Below are 20,493 nucleotides of genomic sequence, written 5' to 3'. Positions count from 1 at the left end.
AAGCAGCCATAGATGACCTGAAGAGTGAAACAGAAATGACACTTCATTTCATGGCCTTGCTGGCATTTGGTTTACTACATTCATGTCACAATGAATATGACAATGCAGTGCTTAAATTGCTGAAAGTACATGCAGAAATCTTCCTAAAGGAGAAATTCTATAGCAAAGTACAGCATTCTCGTTATATGGCCACATTTTTCATCAGTGTTTCAGGAAATTCTTTGTCCTGAGTGAGGAAAAGAAAGAAAATATTTATCAATCTTTCATCAGAGGTTAGACAGCACAGTTATGGAAGAGGAGGAAAGAAAGGGATCCAGCTCCCTCTCACAAAAGATGCAGGTGATCAACAACTTCTAAATGTAATATCTTAACATGGATGGTTCTCGGATGACTTCAAGAATGTTTTGTCTTTGTGGGAGGTCAATGCTTATGCCTTTCCCAAACTCTCCAAACTGGCAAAAGAAGTCCCAAGCATTCCCAAAGAAAGTGATATAAATTTTAGCAAGGTAGGCTTGGTTGTGGCCATAGCTTTATTAAAGGAATAAGTCCATCTTTTGTCTGAAGTAATTTAAGAAAACCTCAAAAAACCTAAATCAGGATGGCTGGACAAAACAAAAACCTCCATCCCTCCAAATCTGTGGCTAGTGTCTTAATAAATGCACTACATCATTTGGTTATACCTATCATACAGTTCTCTCAAGTTTGTACACGTCTGGAACAAGTTAGCTTAATAATGTAAAAAATAATTTTACAGTGTTTATCTGGTCTCTTCATGTTTTCCACTGCCCACAATCATTCACTTACAGATAACTTTAGGACTACCATCAAGCTGCCATGTATTTTGTTACATCTCCATGTCTCCCTTTGTCTGTCTGAGAAACGGGATGCTTCCTAAAGAACATTTTAACTATGTACTGTCAATTTTTGATCATAGTATAATTATTCCAGTCCTAGCAGAACTTTTGTTCAGTTTACGAACTATATAATTCTGCCCAGACTTTAACTGATTTCAGTAGGTAAATTACATATTTCATTCCTGTGGATGTTCATAGAGTTTTCGTTTCCTAGGCTAATTTTTCTGCAAATATAATTTTCCACTTACATGTCAATGTATTTTCACATCTTGACCTTACACTATGAAAATTAGTTGGTAAATAATTGACAACAAATGCTCTGAAAACACATCTTAAATCCAGACAAATCATATGTTTCTATTTATATTTTTATATTAAAAACAAAGATGCCAAGACTTACCAAGTGGGAAAGCGCCGGTAGATAGACACAATAAATAAAACACACAAACACACACACAGAATTTCTAGCTTTCGCAACCGGCGGTTGCTTATTCAGGGAAGAGGGAAGGAGAGGGAAAGGTGTGTGTGTGTGTGTGTGTATACACCTGCACCTGTCCTTTTTTCCCCCTAAGGGAAGTCTTTCTGCTCCCGGGATTGGAATGACTCCTTACCCTCTCCCTTGAAACGCTTATCCTTTTGTCTTTCCCTCTCCTTGCCTCTTTCCTGAAGAAGCAACCGCCGGTTGCGAAAACTAGAAAATCTGTGCATGTGTTTGTGTGTTTTATTTATTGTGTCCATCTACCGGCGCTTTCCCGCTTGGTAAGTCTTGGAATCTTTGTTTTTAATATATTTTTCCCATGTGGAAGTTTCTTTCTATTTTATTTACATCATTATTTATATTTTTATTTACTTTACTATCAATGTGTCATCTATATTACAACATAACTGGTAGTTTCTAAATTTTGTATTTGCAAATTTTGTAATCTTTGTTAAAAGATATTATTACTAAAAATCTTCACATAAATACATACTTTCAAGAGATGTGCAGTCTGGTTTTGTCTTATTCAAACTAGTGTATACTATTTTTACCTTGGTCTGAGTTAAAATCTAGAGAAACTCTTTGGAAATATGTAATGGAGACAGACAGTAGTAAGAATTATAATCCTTATCTTTTGGATTTTGTGAATGCAAGTGTGAGCTAATATGGAAGGATAAATAAAATTGATTTTTAACAGAAAAGCTTTTGACACAAAGTTGTGTCAACTAAGGACCCAAAACTCATATATGATATTGCACAACATGACATTACTGCTGAACACTGAAGCCTCCTCAGAGGTAAGTTAACTTTCCTATATAAATGTTTGACGCCTTATCTTCTGAACTTACAAATATATTGCTGCACAACAATTTTGTTTTTATGCACTGTCTACGATAATTATTTCTTGAAAGCTAAATCAAGGATCGTGTGTCATGTAGGGTGGCCTGATGACAATACTCTTTACCAAAAACTGCAGTCAGTGTGACTATAGACTAAAGCAAATAATTTTTTCAGTTCGTGTTGGCAACTGGTTCAAAGGACTGTATGTTGGGAATATGTAATGTGAGAAGTGACACACCATATACGTGAATATTGGTTTATTGACAATCCTGTTAGCCAGACTTGAACTCCGAAATTACATAATTTACTATCATAATGAGTTTTTCATCTCGTGGAATGTATGTTGCTGCTCCTTGCTCGTTATTATCAGGCTTTCTGGATTCAATCATGCAGTGAGCCAATAATGACAAATGTTTCCCACAGCCCAGCATACTTGCTACTTGCTCCACTGGTTGCATGCAGTTCTCTCACCAACACCCAGGAGCATCTGAAACACATTTAGAATCGGAAGAAGTAGCATCTTTATACAATGTATAAATGTTTGATATATTATATCTTTCTTTCTACCATACCTAAATGTTTGATGTACTGCACTGTTACATGACAAGTTCTGACCCATATGATGTATTTATCGCACATGACTTTCATGCCATCACAATATGATATCAAAAGGGCAGATCTGGTAAAACTAAACATGAAAAATTGCCCTGTTGGTATTTTCAGTGATCTTGCCAAAGCCTATGATTACATAGATAATAAAATTATTCTTGGAAAACCAAAAATAATACAGTACTGAGGGAAAGCCATTTGTATGGACATAACCATATCTTAACAGAGAACAGGGTTCATATTAACAAATTGTACCACAGGAAAAAGACTCAATTTGCAACAAGGAAAGATTAAATACGGTATCTAGCAAGGTTCAATACTTGGTACACTCCTGCTCTTAAACTACATAAATGATTTTCTCAGGACATTGGAGTTGTTGTTGTTCTGGTCTTCAGTTCTGAGACTGGTTTGATGCAGCTCTACATGCTACTCTATCCTGTGCAAGCTTCTTCATCTCCCAGTACCCACTGCAACCCACATCCTTCTGAATCTGCTTAGTGTAGTCATCTCTTGGTCTCCCTCTACGATTTTTACCCTCTGCGCTGCCCTCCAATACTAAATTGGTGATCCCTTGATGCCTCAGAACATGTCCTACCAACCAATCCCTTTTTCTGGTCAAGTTTGCCACAAACTTCTCTTCTCCCCAATCCTAATCAATACTTCCTCATTAGTTATGTGATCTACCCATCTAATCTTCAGCATTCTTCTGTAGCACCACATTTCGAAAGCTTCTATTCTCTTCTTGTCCAAACTATTTATCGTCCATGTTTCACTTCCATAGATGGCTACACTCCATACAAATACTTTCAGAAATGACTTCCTGACACTTAAATCTATACTCAATGTTAACAGATTTCTCTTCTTCAGAAACGCTTTCTTTGCCTTTGCCAGTCTACATTTTATATCCTCTCTACTTTGACCATAATCAGTTATTTTGCTCCCCAAGTAGCAAAACTCCTTTACTACTTTAAGTGACTCATTTCCTAATCTAATTCCTTCAGCATCACCTGACTTAATTCGACTACATTCCTTTATCCTCATTTTGCTTTTGTTGATGTTCATTTTATATCCTCCTTTCAAGACACTATCCTTTCCGTTCAACTGCTCTTCCAAGTCCTTTGCTGTCTCTGACAGAATTACAATGTCATTGGCGAACCTCAAAGTTTTTATTTCTTCTCCATGGATTTTAATACCTACTCCGAATTTTTCTTTTGTTTCCTTCACTGCTTGCTCAATATACAGATTGAATAACATCGGGGAGAGACTACAACCCTGTCTCAATACCTTCCCGACCACTGCTTCCCTTTCATGTCCCTCGACTCTTATAACTGCCATATGGTTTTTGTACAAATTGTAAATAGCCTTTCGCTCCCTGTATTTTACTCCTGCCACCCCAGAATTTGAAAGAGAGTATTCCAGTCAACATTGTCAAAAGCTTTCTCTAAGTCTACAAATGCTAGAAACGTAGGTTTGCCCTTCCTTAATCTAGCTTCTAAGATAAGTCATAGGGTCAGTATTGCCTCATGTGTTCCAACATTTCGACGGAATCCAAACTGATCTTCCCCGAGGTTGGCTTCTACTAGTTTTTCCATTCGTCTGTAAAGAATGCATGTTAGTATTTTGCAGCTGTGACTTATTAAACTGATAGTTCGGTAATTTTCACATCGGGCAACACCTGCTTTCTTTGGGATTGGAATTATTATATTCTTCTTGAAGTCTGAGGGTATTTCGCCTGTCTCGTACATCTTGCTCACCAGAGGGTAGAGTTTTGTCAGGACTAGCTCTCCCAAAGCCGTCAGTAGTTCCAATGGAATGTTGTCTACTCCGGGGACCTTGTTTCGACTTGGGTTTTTCAGTGCTCTGTCAAGCTCTACACACAGTATCGTATCTCCCATTTCATCTTCATCTACACCCTCTTCCAATTCCATAATATTGTCCTCAAGTACATCGCCTTGTATAGACCCTCTATATTCTCCTTCCACCTTCCTGCTTTCTCTTCTTTGCTTAGAACTGGGTTTCCATCTGAGCTCTTGATGTTCATGCAAGTGATTCTCTTATCTCCGAAGGTCTCTTTAATTTTCCTGTAGGCAGTATCTATCTTACCCCTAGTGAGATAAGCCTCTAATCTTTACATTTGTCCTCTAGCCATCCCTGCTTAGCCATTTTGCACTTCCTGTCAATCTCATTTTTGAGACGTCTGTATTCCTTTTTGCCTGCTTCATTTACTGCATTTTTATATTTTCTCCTTTCATCAATTCAGTTCAATATTTCTTCTGTTACCCAAGGATTTCTACTAGCCCTTGTCTTTTTACCTACTTGATCCTCTGCTGCCTTCACTACTTCATCCCTCAAAGCTACCCATTCTTCTTCTACTGTATTTCTTTCCCCCATTCCTGTCAATTGCTCCCTTATGCTCTCCCTGAAACTCTGTACAACCTCTGGTTCTTTTAGTTTATCCATGTCCCAACTCCTTAAATTTCCACCTTTTTGCAGTTTCTTCAGTTTTAATCTACAGGTCATAACCAATAGATTGTGGTCAGAGTCCACATCTGCCCCTGGAAATGTCTTACAATTTAAAACCTGGTTCCTAAATCTCTGTCTTACCATTATATAATCTATCTGATACCTTTTAGTATCTCCAGGCTTCTTCCATGTATACAGCCTTCTTTTATGATTCTTGAACCAAGTGTTACCTATGATTAAGTTGTGCTCTGTGCAAAATTCTACCAGGCAGCTTCCTCTTTCATTTCTTTGCCCCAGACCATATTCACCTACTACGTTTCCTTCTCTCCCTTTTCCTACTACCGAATTCCAGTCACCCATGACTATTAAATTTTCATCTCCCTTCACTATCTGAGTAATTTCTTTTATTTGATCATACATGTCTTCAATTTCTTCGTCATCTGCAGAGCTAGTTGGCATATAAACTTGTACTACTGTAGTAGGCGTGGGCTTCGTATCTATCTTGGCCACAATAATGCGTTCACTATGCTGTTTGTAGTAGCTTATCCGCATTCCTATTTTCCTATTCATTATTAAACCTACTCCTGCATTACCCCTATTTGATTTTGTGTTTATAACCCTGTAGCCACCTGACCAGAAGTCTTGTTCCTCCTGCCACCGAACTTCACTAATTCCCACTATATCTAACTTTAACCTATCCATTTCCCTTTTTAAATTTCTAACCTACCTGCCCGATTAAGGGATCTGACATTCCACACTCTGATCCGTATAACGCCAGTTTTCTTTCTCCTGTTAACGACATCCTCTTGAGTAGTCCCCGCCCGGGACTATTTTACCTCCGGAATATTTTACCCAAGAGTACGCCATCATCATTTAATCATACAGTAAAGCTGCATGCCTTCGGGAAAAATTACGGCCGTTGTTTCCCCTTGCTTTCAGCCGTTCGCAGTACCAGCACAGCAAGGCCGTTTTGGTTATTGTTACAAGGCCAGATCAGTCAATCATCCAGACTGTTGCCCCTGCAACTACTGAAAATGCTGCTGCCCCTCTTCAGGAACTACACATTTGTCTGGCCTCTCAACAGATACCCCTCCGTTGTGGTTGCACCTGAGGTACGGGTATCTGTATCGCTGAGGCACGCAAGCCTCCCCACACAAGCCTCCCCACCAACGGCAAGGTCCAAGGTTCATGGGGGGAGCACTTCAAAAACTGTGATGTTTGCTGATGACCCAATTGTACTTTTGAAGAGCCCACACATGTCCACACCATGCACAGACAGGAGAACAAACAAAAAGGCTTACAATTGGTTTACAGAAACCCCTTACTCTTACAGAAACTTGTGTTATACTGCTCCAAACAAATAAAAATGACTTCAGCTACAAAAAGTAGAGATCACACACAAATTTTGATCTTTGTCAGTATTTAGACATTCAGTAGTATTCTGTGTTAGCTTACACAAACACTTTGTTTGAAGTATTTGACAAAAGCAGTAACTGATTAGTTTAAGTGGCAGAGGGGAAGAGCAATGGCTTCCTTAGATTAGCTATTTTGCCTACATTCAGGATCCCTCATAAATCAGCATGTACACCATATTGTGGCAACAATGATTACCAAAGTACAAAGGACAACTAAAATAAACGCAAAGATATAAATGTTCAGTAAACCAGACAAAATAGCTGTAGTGTCATATCTCAACAAGGAATTTGAAACTTTTAACACAGGGCAGGAGCATGTAGAGGAACACTGATTCACTTTAAAAGACTAGTTAACCATGCACTGGATAGATATGAACCCAGTAGAACAGTCCATAATGAGAGGGAACCTCCTTGGCAGACATTCACAGAAAAGTAACTTCTAAATAAACAGAGATTACTGTGTAACAGGTGTAAAACAAAGTGTAGGGCTATAGACAGAGAGATGCTGTCAAGAGAGCAATGTATGATGCCTTCAATGACTACCACAGCAGAATATTGCCGAATGATCTTTCATAGATTTCAAAGAAATTAGTGGCAACAAAGTTAGTGTCCTGTCCCTTGCAAACGAGACGGGAACTGAAATTGAGTGTAGCAAAGCAAAAGCTGAAATGCTGAACTCATTTTCAAATGTTCCTTTACAAAGAAAAACCCAGGGGCATTGCCACAATTTAATCCTCGTACCACTGAAAAGGCGAATGAAATAAGTATTAGTGTCAATGGTGTTGAGAAACAGTTGAAATCATTAAAACTCAATGAAGCTTGAGGCCCTGACAGAATCCCTGTCATTTTCTATACTGAATTTGTGGGTGAGTTAGTCCCTAACTATAATCTAACGTAGATCTCTTGAATAAAAAACTTTGCTAAGTTCTTGGGAAAAGGCACAGGTCATACCCATTTACAAGAAGAGTAGTACAAGTTAGGCACAGAACTACCATCCAATATCCTTGACATAAATTTGCCACAAAATCTTGGAAAACATTCTAAGTTCAAATGTAATGAAGTATCTCGAATAGAATGACCTCCTTTATGTCAACCAGCATGGATTTCGAATAAAATTGATCACATGACACTCAACTCGCACTTTTCTCACATGACATACTGAAAGCTTTGGATCAAGACAACCAGGTAGATGCAGTATTTCTAGATTTCCAAAAAGCATTTGACTCAGGACTGTACCTATGCTTATTGTTAAAAGCACAATCATATGGGGGTATCAAGTGAAATTTGTGACTGGACTGAGGACTTTTTGGTAGGGAGGACACAGCATGTTATCTTGGATGGAGAGTCATCATCAGATGTAGAATTAACTTTGGGTGTGCCCCAGGGAAGTATGTTGGGACCCTTGCTGTTCATATTGTATATTAATGACCTTGCAGACAATGTTAATAGTAAAATCAGGCTTTGTTCAGATGACACAGTTATCCACAATGAAGTAGCATCTGAAAAAAGCTGCATATACATGCAGTCAGGTCTTGATAAGATTTCACTGTGGTGCAGAGATTGGCAACTTGCTTTAAAAGTACAGAAATGTAAAATTTTGCACTTCACAAAAGAAAAAATGTAGCATCCTATGATTATAATATCAGCAAGTCAGCCAATTCATACAAAGACCTGGGTGTAACACTTCATGGGAATATGAAATGGAATGATAACATAGGTTCAGCTGTGGATACAGCAGGTCGTATACTACAATTTATTGGTAGAATACTGGGAAGTGCAATCAACCTACAAATGAGATTGCTTACCAATCACCTATGTGACTGGTTCTAGAATATTGCTCAGCGTGTGGCACCCATACCAAATAAGATTAACAGGGATAATGAACAAATATAGAGAAGGGTAACAGATTTGTTTAATCCATGGGAAAGTGTCACAAAGATACTGAAGGAACTGATTTGGAAGACTCTTGACGGACATAAACTATCCCAAGAAAGTCTATTAATAAAGTTTCAAGAACCAGCTTTAAATGATTACTCTAGAAATATACTACAACCTCATACATATTGCTCACATAGGGATCATGAGGATAAGATTAGAATAATTACTGCATGCTTGGAGGCATTCATTCAAACAATCATTTTTCTCGCGCTCCATATATAAATGGAACAGGAAGAAATCCTGATAATTGGTAGAATGGGATGCACCCTCTGCCATGCATCTCACAGTGGTTTGCAGAGTATAGATATAGATGAAACAAAACATAATGACCATCTACTTAATAGTGTAAAGGTCCATGTTTGGAAGGTGGCACGTCATGGATTCATCAAGTTCTTAGTAGGTTTCCAGAAATATGTGATACCGAAAGTATATGCACAAGATGATGTAATTCTTGTAAATGACAGGTCAGCGGTTTTTGGGCATGGAGTTGGTGCCCCATAAGCATCCCAGATGTGCCAGAATGAGATTTTCACTCTGCAGCAGAGTGTGCGCTGATATGAAACTGCCTGCCTGATTAAAACTGGCTGCCGGACCGAGACTCGAACTCGGGACCTTTGCCTTTTGTGGGCAAGTGCTCAACCAACTGAGCTACCCAAGCACAACTCACGCCCTGTCCACACAGCTTCACTTCTGCCATTACCTCATCTCCTACCTTCCAAACTTCACAGAAGCTCTCCTGCGAACCTTGCAGAACTAGCACTCCTGAAAGAAATGATATTGTGGAGACATGGCTTAGCCACAACCTGGGGAATGTTTCCAGAATGAGATTTTCACTCTGCAGTGGAGTGTGTGCTGATATGAAACTTCCTGGCAGATTAAAACTGTGTGCCAGATCGAGACTCGAACTCGGGACCTTTGCTTTCACAGGCAAGAGCACTTGCCCGCGAAACTCAAAGGTCCCGAGTTCAAGTCTCAGTCCGGCACACAGTTTTAATGTGCCAGTAAGTTTCATTGCAGATGTGTTCCGTCAGGTTTGGATCAGGAGATTTCGGTGGCCAAGACATCAACACAAGTTCATTATCATCCTCTTCAAACAATTGCAGCACGATTCTGGCCTTGTGACATGACAGTTATCCTGCTGAAAGATGCAGCAATGTCAAACATGAAACAATAGAGGTGGCAAGCAAAATTGTTCACAGCCGTCATGGTTCCTTTGATTACAACCACAGGTATCATGGAAGCCCAGGTGAATGCCTCCCATAGCGCAATATTGTTCTCACTGCCCTCTGTCTGTGATGTGGTGGATCTTTTGAGCAGCTGTTCATCCAGATGATGGCTTGTTCAGATACAACCATCAATCTGGTGCTACAAGAAATTTAATCATCCAAGGAGGTGACAGATTTGCATTGGTCCACAGTCCAATCTCAATGAAACCCACCCTCACTGTGAGCATAACTGATGATGTCAATGGGTAGACAGTGGAACAGATAGGGGTCATCTGCTACTATTAAAGTTCTGTAGTGTGGTCAACAGAATAACACATCATGTCAAAACAAAATTAAAATCAAAGGATTGCCAAAATGTAAACAATAAACATGTAAACAATAAACATGTAAACAATAATTACAGAGGAGTGTTACTTCTGCCAGTGCCATACAAAACATTAGCAAAAGTTCTCCTAAACAGAGTTTAAGAAACTTTAGACAAACAACTAGGAGACAATGAAGGTGGTTTTCAAAAAGAAGATGATGCACAGAACAGATTTGAAACAACAAATAAAATCATTATCTAATTTCCTGTTGAACCAAAATTAGCAGATGTAACTCATAAAAAATACATAAAGTTAAATTTATGGGAAAAGTGTCTCAGACATTTAAAATAAAAATTGGAGTTAGACAAGGTGACAGCTCATCATCTTTATTGTTAATCTGAGTTTTTGAGGAAAAATGTAAGGATCTTAAATTTTGTGCAAAGTTATCACAAGACTGGACCAATGATTCTGGGAAGGAAAACAAATTGAATTAAGCTAAAGTGCCTGGTTTTTGCAGATGATTTTGCAATAATTTCATAAAAATTGGCAGAAGCAGTTACTCAGATAAATCTTCAGGAAAAACAGAAAATAAAAATGGTCTCCATATTTCAAATAAAAAAATATTTCAACTGTTTGCATAGTCCTTCCCCAACTCCTTAGGTACCCAACCCATGATGTGATGTGATCCATGCTGAGGGGTGCATGACTCGTGGGAAGGTGGGTTGTGAATGGAGCCTTAGGGTTACTGGGTGACTTCCTTGAGTAAGAAACCTTGCATTATGTGGCTTTTCATGGTGTTGACATGATAAACCCTCCATTCCAGTGAAACCAAAACGGAGAACACAAAAACAAAGGCCACGGGACTTGATGAGACTTCAAACAACCAAGCACAGGGGTTGGAACCGATGAAAGCTTTTTCTACAACTGTATTGGGTGACAGACCAGTCCAAGAATATGAAAGCATCACTGAGAAGTTGGACCAGATCAAGACCAAATCCTTGTCTGAGGCTCAGAGGATAAAGCTTCTCTGAAAATAAAAAGAGAAGGAAGGCAAAGAATGTCTTTCTAAATGTAAATGGAGGGAATTAAAAGGTCTTGAACCTACGACCTCCGAAGAAGACTGTCTCACAATGAAGAGGATATACAAACTCCTTTCACCTCCAAGACAGGGAACAAGAAAGGAACCTAATACACCCACTTCTCAGGATAATTTCACCCAGAAAAAGCCAAGGCTAGAAAGAGGAAAAACATACCTATGGTACTTCACACTCAGTTTTTAAGATGGCGGTTATCCGACAAGAGTATGCACTGGTCAACATCACCTCATAGTAGAAGCAGCTAGTTCGGATGGCTCTCTTTGGGAATGTTTGTGGGGCCGCAAGTTCAGGTCTCAAATTCAGAAGGATCTATAAAAACAAAGGTGGTCTAATCTTAGTCTATGACGAAATGGAAACAGTAGACTGGTGTAAGGAGGTGGTGCTGAAGATATCCCCATGGGAGGACATGAAGCTGATGGTTGAGACTGCAGCTGAACCCTTCAAGACTGCAAAGATATCATTTTGGATACTGAAACTTCTAAAGGATACTGCTCCAAAAACTGTTCAAGAAAGTACAGGAGGCAGAACTATAAAGTCTCGGCAGAGGACTGGAGGGTAATCAAATGAAAGGTTATATAGTTTGGCCGAACCCATGTGGTAGAAGTTTGTGATGAATCCCTGAGGACACTGCATGAACAGGACCGGAAACTATGTTTGTGAAAGAGGCATCTTGTTGAAAATATTGCATTTTGAGTTATTGTAATTTTTATTTTCAGCATTAAATTCTAATTAGTTCGTAAAGACATAGGTTTCTGTATCTACATTTAAGTAAGTTATGACAATCTGAATATTTGTGATTGAAAAGAAGTGTTTTGAGATAATGATTTTTAAAGTTTCACTTCATAACCACTGTTTAAATGGACATACTTAAGAAATAAATTCTGCATATATAGTATCCTTAAAATATCATTTGCCAAATGGCATAGAGGTTTTTAAGTTAACATTACATATTATGTTGTTAACTCCTAAAGAGCTATAGCACTTCACAGAGTACATAAATTAAAAATCAAGTAAACTGGCCCCAAACTGAGAGAAATTAGTGAAATGTGTGCTGTTTTCTTTTGGCAAAGTGTGGGTATTTTTATTCAATATTATGGCCAACTGCAAATTTGCAGCAACTGTAGGCATTTATAACTCTAATATAAAAAGGACCACTTGTCTTGTCTGACATCATTATATTCACACTGAGCTCCTTAAAAAGCGTCTAAAATTTAGGAGATGCTATTTTGTGAAGCATTGCCTACACAGCTGTGATATTTGAAAAGGGGCCTCTTGATGGGACAATGTTATTTCCCCATAATGACAAGAGATCTGTTTCCAGTACACTGACATTGATTGATTTTAATGTTGTTATTGACTTTTAATGGATAGCAAAAATGTTGAATTGGTACAGGTATTTACAGAATGAAGCAAATTATTATAGTACGCAAAAAACGAAAATTGATATTTTTGACATTATTGAACATTTTTGCTTGAAACAGAAATGTTGCATCCCTGACAAAGGATGCCTTTCTACTTTCTGTCTTGCATTTAGGGTTCTTACAGGTTTCCACCAATACAATTAAAGAAATCAGAAGTGACCATGGCAGCAAATTGAGGGCTGGCTGCATGTATTGCGGATAAATGTGCAACACAGTAAGAGGACAAGAGCCTCAGCATTTGAAGCAAACATATTTGCTCAGAAGCTGACTCTTTACAGCAATACACCACCACACTCACCTCAACCTTTAATGCACATAATTATGCCACCAACATAGTTCAAAGGCTGGTTTTCTGGGCCCTCACATCCAATCCTGGTACTGTTGATCTTTCCAAAAAAAAAACAGCTTTGGAACACACCACTTGTCACTCAGTTTCACCCTGGTTTGGAATGTGTTAATCAGCTACTTTGTTGTTGTTGTTGTTGTTGTTGTTGTTGTTGTCTTCAGTCCTGAGACTGGTTTGATGCAGCTCTCCATGCCACTCTATCCTGTGCAAGCCTCTTCATCTCCCAGTACCTACTGCAACCTACATCCTTCTGAATCTGCTTAGTGTATTTATCTCTTGGTCTCCCTCTATGATTTTTACCCTCCACGCTGCCCTCCAATGCTAAATTTGTGATCCCTTGATGCCTCAGAACATGTCCTACCAACTGATCCCTACTTCTAGTCAAGTTGTGCCACAAACTTCTCTTCTCCCCAATCCTATTCAATACCTCCTCGTTAGTTATGTGATCTACCCATCTAATCTTCAGCATTCTTCTGTAGCACCACATTTCGAAAGCTTCTATTCTCTTCTTGTCCAAACTATTTATCGTCCATGTTTCACTTCCATACATGGCTACACTCCATACAAATACTTTCAGAAACGACTTCCTGATACATAAATCTATATTCGATGTTAACAAATTTCTCTTCTTCATAAACGCTTTTCTTGCCATTGCCAGTCTACATTTTATATCCTCTCTACTTTGACCATCGTCAGTTATTTTGCTCTCCAAATAGCAAAACTCCTTTACTACTTTAAGTGTCTCATTTCCTAATCTAATTCCCTCAGCATCACCCGATTTAATTTGACTACATTCCATTATCCTCGTTTTGCTTTTGTTGCTGTTCATCTTATATCCTCCTTTCAAGACACTGTCCATTCTGTTCAACTGCTCTTCCAAGTCCTTTGCCGCCTCTGCCAGAATTACAATGTCATCGGTGAACCTCAAAGTTTTTACTTCTTCTCCATGAATTTTAATACCTTCTCCAAATTTTTCTTTTGTTTCCTTTACTGCTTGCTCAATATACAGATTGAATAACATCGGGGAGAGGCTACAATCCTGTCTCACTCCTTTCCCAACCACTGCTTCCCTTTCACGCCCCTCAACTCTTATAACTGCCATCTGGTTTCTGTACAAATTGTAAATAGCCTTTCGCTCCCTGTATTTTACCCCTGCCACCTTCAGAATTTGAAAGAGAGTATTCCAGTCAACATTGTCAAAAGCTGTCTCTAAGTCTATAAATGCTAGAAACGTAGGTTTGCCTTTTCTTAATCTTTCTTCTAAGATAAGTCGTAAGGTCAGTATTGCCTCACGTGTTCCAACATTTCTACGGAATCCAAACTGATCCTCCCCGAGGTTCGCATCGACCAGTTTTTGCATTCGTCTGTAAAGAATTCGCGTTAGTATTTTGCATCTGTGACTTATTAAACTGATAGTTCGGTAATTTTCACATCTGTCAACAGCTGCTTTCTTTGGGATTGGAATTATTATATTCTTCTTGAAGTCTGAGGGTATTTTGCCTGTCTCATACATCTTGCTCAGCAGAGAGAAATGAGATCCATTCTGTCTGAGATTTTGCCTGCCATACCTAGAATAGCTTCTCATCACACTCATCACACTCCCCCATCTCTGCAATATCCTTGTTAGACCCTTTGCTCTTTCTGCACCCATCCCCCTCACCCATGGCTCCTACGCTTGTGACCATCCCTGCTGCAAGACTTGCCCTATGCGCCCTGCTACCACCAGCCATATCAGCCCTGCAACTGGCAAAACATGTACTATCAGACAGAGAGAGCCACCTGTGAAATGACACATGTCTTGTACCAGCTGTTATGTAAACACTGTTCAGCCTTTTACATCAGCATGAGTACCACCAAATTATCAGTTAGGTTGAACAGGCATAGGCAGAGTGTGTATAATGGCAACACACAATATCCTGTTGCAGAGCATGCTCTACAACATGACAGTCGTGACATTGGTGCCTGTTTCACCACACGTGCCACCTGGATTCTTCCCCCAGACAACAGTTTCTCATAACTCCACTGGTGGGAAATAGCGCTACAATATGTCCTTGGTTCTCACTACCCACCTGGCCCTAAATTACATTAATTTCTTACGTCTCAACATTTCTTTGCAGTAACTACTCCTTTCTTCGCAGTGTTTTAGTTGTCTACATCTTTCATTTTCTTAGCTGTCTATTTTTCGCCATCCCCGTCCACCTCTATTTCATTTTTATTAACTTGTGCATGACGTTTTAGCAGTAATCTAATCTAGCAATGTAGTCGAATTAAGTCAGGTGATGCTGAGGGAATTAGATTAGGAAATGAGAAACTTAAAGTAGTAAAGGAGTTTTGCTATTTGGGGAGCAAAATAACTGATGTTGAAGTAGAGAGGATATAAAATGTAGACTGGCAATGGCAAGGAAAGCATTTCTGAAGAAGAGAAATTTGTTAACATCGAGTATAGATTTAAATGTCAGGAAGTCGTTTCTTAAAATATTTGTAAGGAGTGTAGCCATGTATGGAAATGAAACGTGGACAATAAATAGTTTCATTTCATTTCATTTTCATTTCATTTTATTATCTTCCTGTAAATCATTTACATGATGTAGGAATTGTCACAACAAAGTTATCATTCTAGTACAAGTACTCCAGACATAATAATGGAGTATCACTTTCAAGGCATTTTTTTTTAAAGTACAAGTTTAGACATATAAATTAATATTTTTGGCAATAAATTTACAGAGAATCAAAGTACTCATATATGTCATAGAAAGTTTTACTTAAAAGGTAATTTTTAAGCTCAGTTTTAAATTTTACTTCATCTATTATTTCCTTCATGTACACTGGCAGAACATTGTAAAGTTTTATTCCAAAATAACTTACATGCTTTTGGGTTTTTGTTGTCCTTACCCTTACTACATACAAATTCTTACGAGTTCTAGTATTATAATTATGGCAGTCCTCATTTGTGCGTAGATTTTTCATATGAGCTCTTGTACACAGAATGCTTTTAAAAATATACAGTGATGGTATTGTGAATATTTGCAGTTCTTTGAAAAGGGGCCTACAATGAGTTCTTGGAGAGTTATGTGTTATGATTCGTATAGCTTTTTTCTGAAGTTTGAAGATATCTGTTAAGCTTGATTTAGTTTTACCCCAGAACACTATGCCATAAGACACAATGGACTGAAAGTAAGCAAAATACACTAGTCTAGTACAGTCTGTGCTGCATACTCTAGATAATATCCTCAATGCAAAACATGCCGAATTGAGCCTGTGGGATAAGTACTTTTGATGGTCTTTCCAGCTTAAGTTTTGATCAATGTGCATCCCCAAAAACTTTGTGGTCTGTACACTCTCTATCTTCTTATCCATTAGTTTTAACTGGAGGTCCATATCTGGAGTTGCTTTGCCATTCTGTATATAATTTGTTTTATTTAGATTAAGTGTTTACTCATTAGCATTAAACCAATGTTGAATACATTTCAGGACTACATCAGTTCTGGTGGTTAATGATTTTTTATCATCACTTATAATTATGCTAGTGTCATCTGCGAACAACATTATTTTGGTAGAAATATTAGGACTTTTTATGTCATTTATATAAAGCAAGAATAATAAAGAGACCAAGAACACTGCCCTGTGGGACACCTATTTCCAATTTCTTTGCATCTGAGACCCACTTTATTTTCTGATTTTTATGTTCTGCGATGATTTCTACCACCTGAGTTCTATCTTGAAGGTAAGATTCAAACCACTGCTTCACAACTCCCCTTACACGTATTGCCTCCATCTTGTTTACCAGAATTTTGTGATTTACTGTATCAAAAGCTTTAGATAAATCTAAGTTAATTCCCACTACACATTTTTTTAGTGTCGAGACTCCTGACAATCTCTTGGGCATAGGCATGGATAGCTGATTCTGTGTTGTGGCCCGAGTGAAAGCCATGTTGATTGCAGTTTAGAAGTTTGTGAGCATCTAAGTAATTTAGGAGTCTGGTTTTCATTAATTTCTCTAGAATTTTTGAAGATTATTGGAGAACTGATATTGGTCTATAATTTTCTACCTTGTATGTATCTCCTTTTTTAAACAGAGGTCCATCCTTAGAGATTTTCAACCTCTCAGGAAACACACCTTCGCTGAAAGACAAATTGGCAAAATGTACCAGGGGCTTTATAATTTGTTGGGCAACTTTTTTTTATTATTGACACAGGCACTTCATCCACACCTGCAGACATTTTTGATTTTAGACTATTTATCACATTTAATATTTCATTATAATTTGTGGGAGTTAACAACATACTACTGTCTACTTTAGGGGCTGTTAATTTCTCATGCTTAGTAAAGTTTTTACTTAATGACACTGGTACACTTAAAAAGTAATTATTAATGTAATTTGCCAGAGTTTCATCTTTTAATTCAATATTTTCACTATTTTTGAGTACTATTTCCTGATCCTTGAGGCCCTTACCTGTTTCCTTTTTCACAATTTCCCAAATACTTTTTGAATTATTGCCTGATTTTCTTATTAATTTATCATTACTTAGTAATTTTGTTTTTGTTATTACTTTTCTATATTTTTTTGCAATATGTTACATGTTCTTTAAACTTGGGGTCAGTCCAACTTTTCAGTCTATAGTTAAGCATTTTCATGGTCCTGGAGGAATTTCTAATACCAGTTGTGATCCAGGAGTTAGCATGTGTATGCCCATATGTGTTTGTTTTGACAAGTTTCTTAGGAAAACACATTTCAAAATTCAACATAAACAGGGAAGAAAAAACATTATATGCATTGTTTGTGCTAGTTTGTAACAGTACTTCTGCCCATGATTGGTTAGTCAGTGTATTTCTGAAGTGACTGCAACTATTTGTGGAGAAGGTTCTTTTGTACATTTGGTATGAACTATTTTTGGTCACAGGGGCTATGGGAAATTTAAGGATGAGTCCATTGTGATCAGATATTCCTAGGTCTACATTTATTACATCTATATCTATGGCATCCATATTTGTGAAGATATTATCTATGAGACTTTTTGAAGAGTTTGTTATTCTTGTAGGGTTAGTTATATGTGGATACAAATTGAAGCTCTGTTAAACATTCAGGAACTGATCTTTGGATGCACATTCAGTCAATAAGTTGACATTAAAATCTCCACTTATAATTATTGTTGATTTTTTATGATGTAATATTTTGAGCAATGTCTCTAACTTATTTCTAAAAATTTCAGGATCAGCACATGGTGATCTGTACACTGACATTATTATTAATTTACTCTTTAGCATATTCAGCTGTATTGCTGCAGCCGCAAAATGTTTTCCTTCACTCAAGGATTCAGTTACAGTCATATTATTAACATTTACTCCAGGTTTTACATAAATGCAAACACCACCATGTCTTGTTTTCTTCCTGCAATAATGACTTACTAATTTGTATGGGGAAATGCTAATATTTTCTAGTTCATAACTCATGCACCAATGTTCTTGAATGTAAATACAATCTATAATAGCTTCACTGGCTGCAATCTCAAGTTCTAATATTTTATTTTTAATGCATTGTATGTTAAGGCTCATTATTTTTAAATTATTGAAATCAGATTGAGAGGAGTTTGTACTTATGTTTCCCAATGTTACCAGCTGTTCCTTGCTGAGGCTGGGTACCAGAAATCCTTAAGAATTACACGCTTCCCGCTCCTTGTATTTCTTACCCCTGGATGTGCCACCATACTTGTTGTATCTGTAGTTGTAGCTGCTGTTTCAGTGGATGCTGGAGGTGTTTCTGAAGCTGATGATTCTGTGGATATTGGGGATGCTGCCAGTTTTGATGCTGAGTCCGTTTTTGTAACTGATGTTCCAATTGATGCTGGAACTTTTGCTGAAACTGTGGACGTTGAGGCCGCATATGAAGCTGACAAATGATGCTTCGATGGTGTTGATTTTTCTTCTGTTGATGATATCTGAGTGCCATTTTGTACCACTGGTGTTGCCTCTGTTCTTCTGATTGATGGACTAGTCACAGATTCTGGACTTGATTTTGAACCTGCTGGGGAAGGTGGTACATCTGCTGCTGATGATAATGGTTCAGCTGTTTTTGACGATTTCGACACTACTGACAATTTGGCTGATGTGGCTGCTGTGCTGGACGACACTTCAGATTTTTTTACTTCTTCTAACGTCAAAGAATCTTCTGTTGCTACCAATGATTGTGGGACATCAGCTCTTCCTATTTCCACTAATGTTGACACTGTTTTCAGACAGTGTAATAGTGTTTCGTTCTACTTTAGAGTCTTTAATAGTATTTGATATTTCAGCACTCACGGCTTCTTTCCCTTTCATGTTTCTGTGAAGTCCATGCTCTGTAAAATGCTCTCTGCAGTCACTATTTATCCTAACATATGTAGCATTAGGATAACCTCGACATATCTTAGCGAAAAGTCTGTTGGTGGTAATAATCTCAGTATTCCATGAGATCATACCTATGAGGGATACTGACAACAAAAAATTTCACTTCAGGCATTTTACAAATTACTTGCTTTAAAACTGTTGTAGCACGTCTAGTTTCATTGTGGTATACATCGTTGGCACCTCCAATTATCACACATGTGCTGCCATTCGTCATAGATTGATTACAGCTATTTAAAACTTCACATAGTGGCACTCCTGGTTTGATTACGCTAGTTACCTTAAATCCTGTTTTCTTAGAACTCATAATTTCGGCTACACCTCTTCCATGGCTGTCCGCTAGAATAAGGATTTCATGTCTATTTTTCAACATGTGTTTTTTATTTTGTTTACAAACAGTAGGCCAATTTGTTTTGCTTTGTGAGCGCAATTTAGCGTTGATCACTGAACTGTCCTTGTGGATGATGGTACAATTTGATTGTTCTTTCTCCTCTGTGCTATTTTCAAGCACACTAAACCTATTACTTAGTTTTAAAGTAAGTTCTGCTGTTTTTGTTTCTGGTTGTGTGCTGCTTATTTGACTGGTATTTGAGAACTCTTGTAGGCTAGATATTGAGGAATTTCTCACACTTACTACCAGGTTTGCAAGCGTTTTTGCGTATTTTATAATATAATCGAGTTCTTTCCTAAGTTAGTTCTCTACATTCACTTGCAAACCTGCCCTGTGCATTTCACTGGCATTGTCCAGCCCGTTGCATTCCATACCGCAGTCGCACTTATTTAGAACATCCGATCGTGAGAAACAATGGGTATGGCACCACTTATGATTGAACGCACAATTTAGCGTTGTTCACTGAACTGTCCGTGTGGATGACGGTACAATTTGATTGTTCTTTCTCCTCTGTGCTATTTTCAAGCACACTAAACCTATTACTTAGTTTTAAAGTAAGTTCCACTGTTTTTGTTTTTGGTTGTGTGCTGCTTATTTGACCAGTATTTGAGAACTATTATAGGCTAGATTTTGAGGAATTTCTCACACTTATTACCAAGTTTTCTAGTGTTTTTGCGTATTTTATAATATAATCAAGTTCTTTCTTGAGTTCGTTCTCTACATTCACT

At 37.9% G+C, this 20,493-nt stretch overlaps 1 long non-coding RNA gene across 2 annotated transcripts in view; it reads right to left on the bottom strand.

Moving 5' to 3' along the window:
• Window positions 1–2,453: 2,453 nt before the first annotated feature.
• The window catches only part of LOC126355844 (uncharacterized), a 73,576-nt gene continuing 55,536 nt past the window's right edge, over window positions 2,454–20,493 (bottom strand). For both annotated transcript variants that reach the window (XR_007565542.1, XR_007565543.1), the window contains exon 3: window positions 2,454–2,659. This is a non-coding gene — a long non-coding RNA (uncharacterized LOC126355844). The remainder of the gene's footprint in view (window positions 2,660–20,493) is intronic.

This window comes from Schistocerca gregaria, chromosome 3 (genome assembly GCF_023897955.1).
Source record: "Schistocerca gregaria isolate iqSchGreg1 chromosome 3, iqSchGreg1.2, whole genome shotgun sequence".
Classification (NCBI taxonomy): Eukaryota; Metazoa; Arthropoda; class Insecta; order Orthoptera; family Acrididae; genus Schistocerca; species Schistocerca gregaria.
The sequence above is the reverse complement of the archived record's forward strand: the minus strand, read 5'-3'. Positions and strand labels throughout refer to the sequence as shown.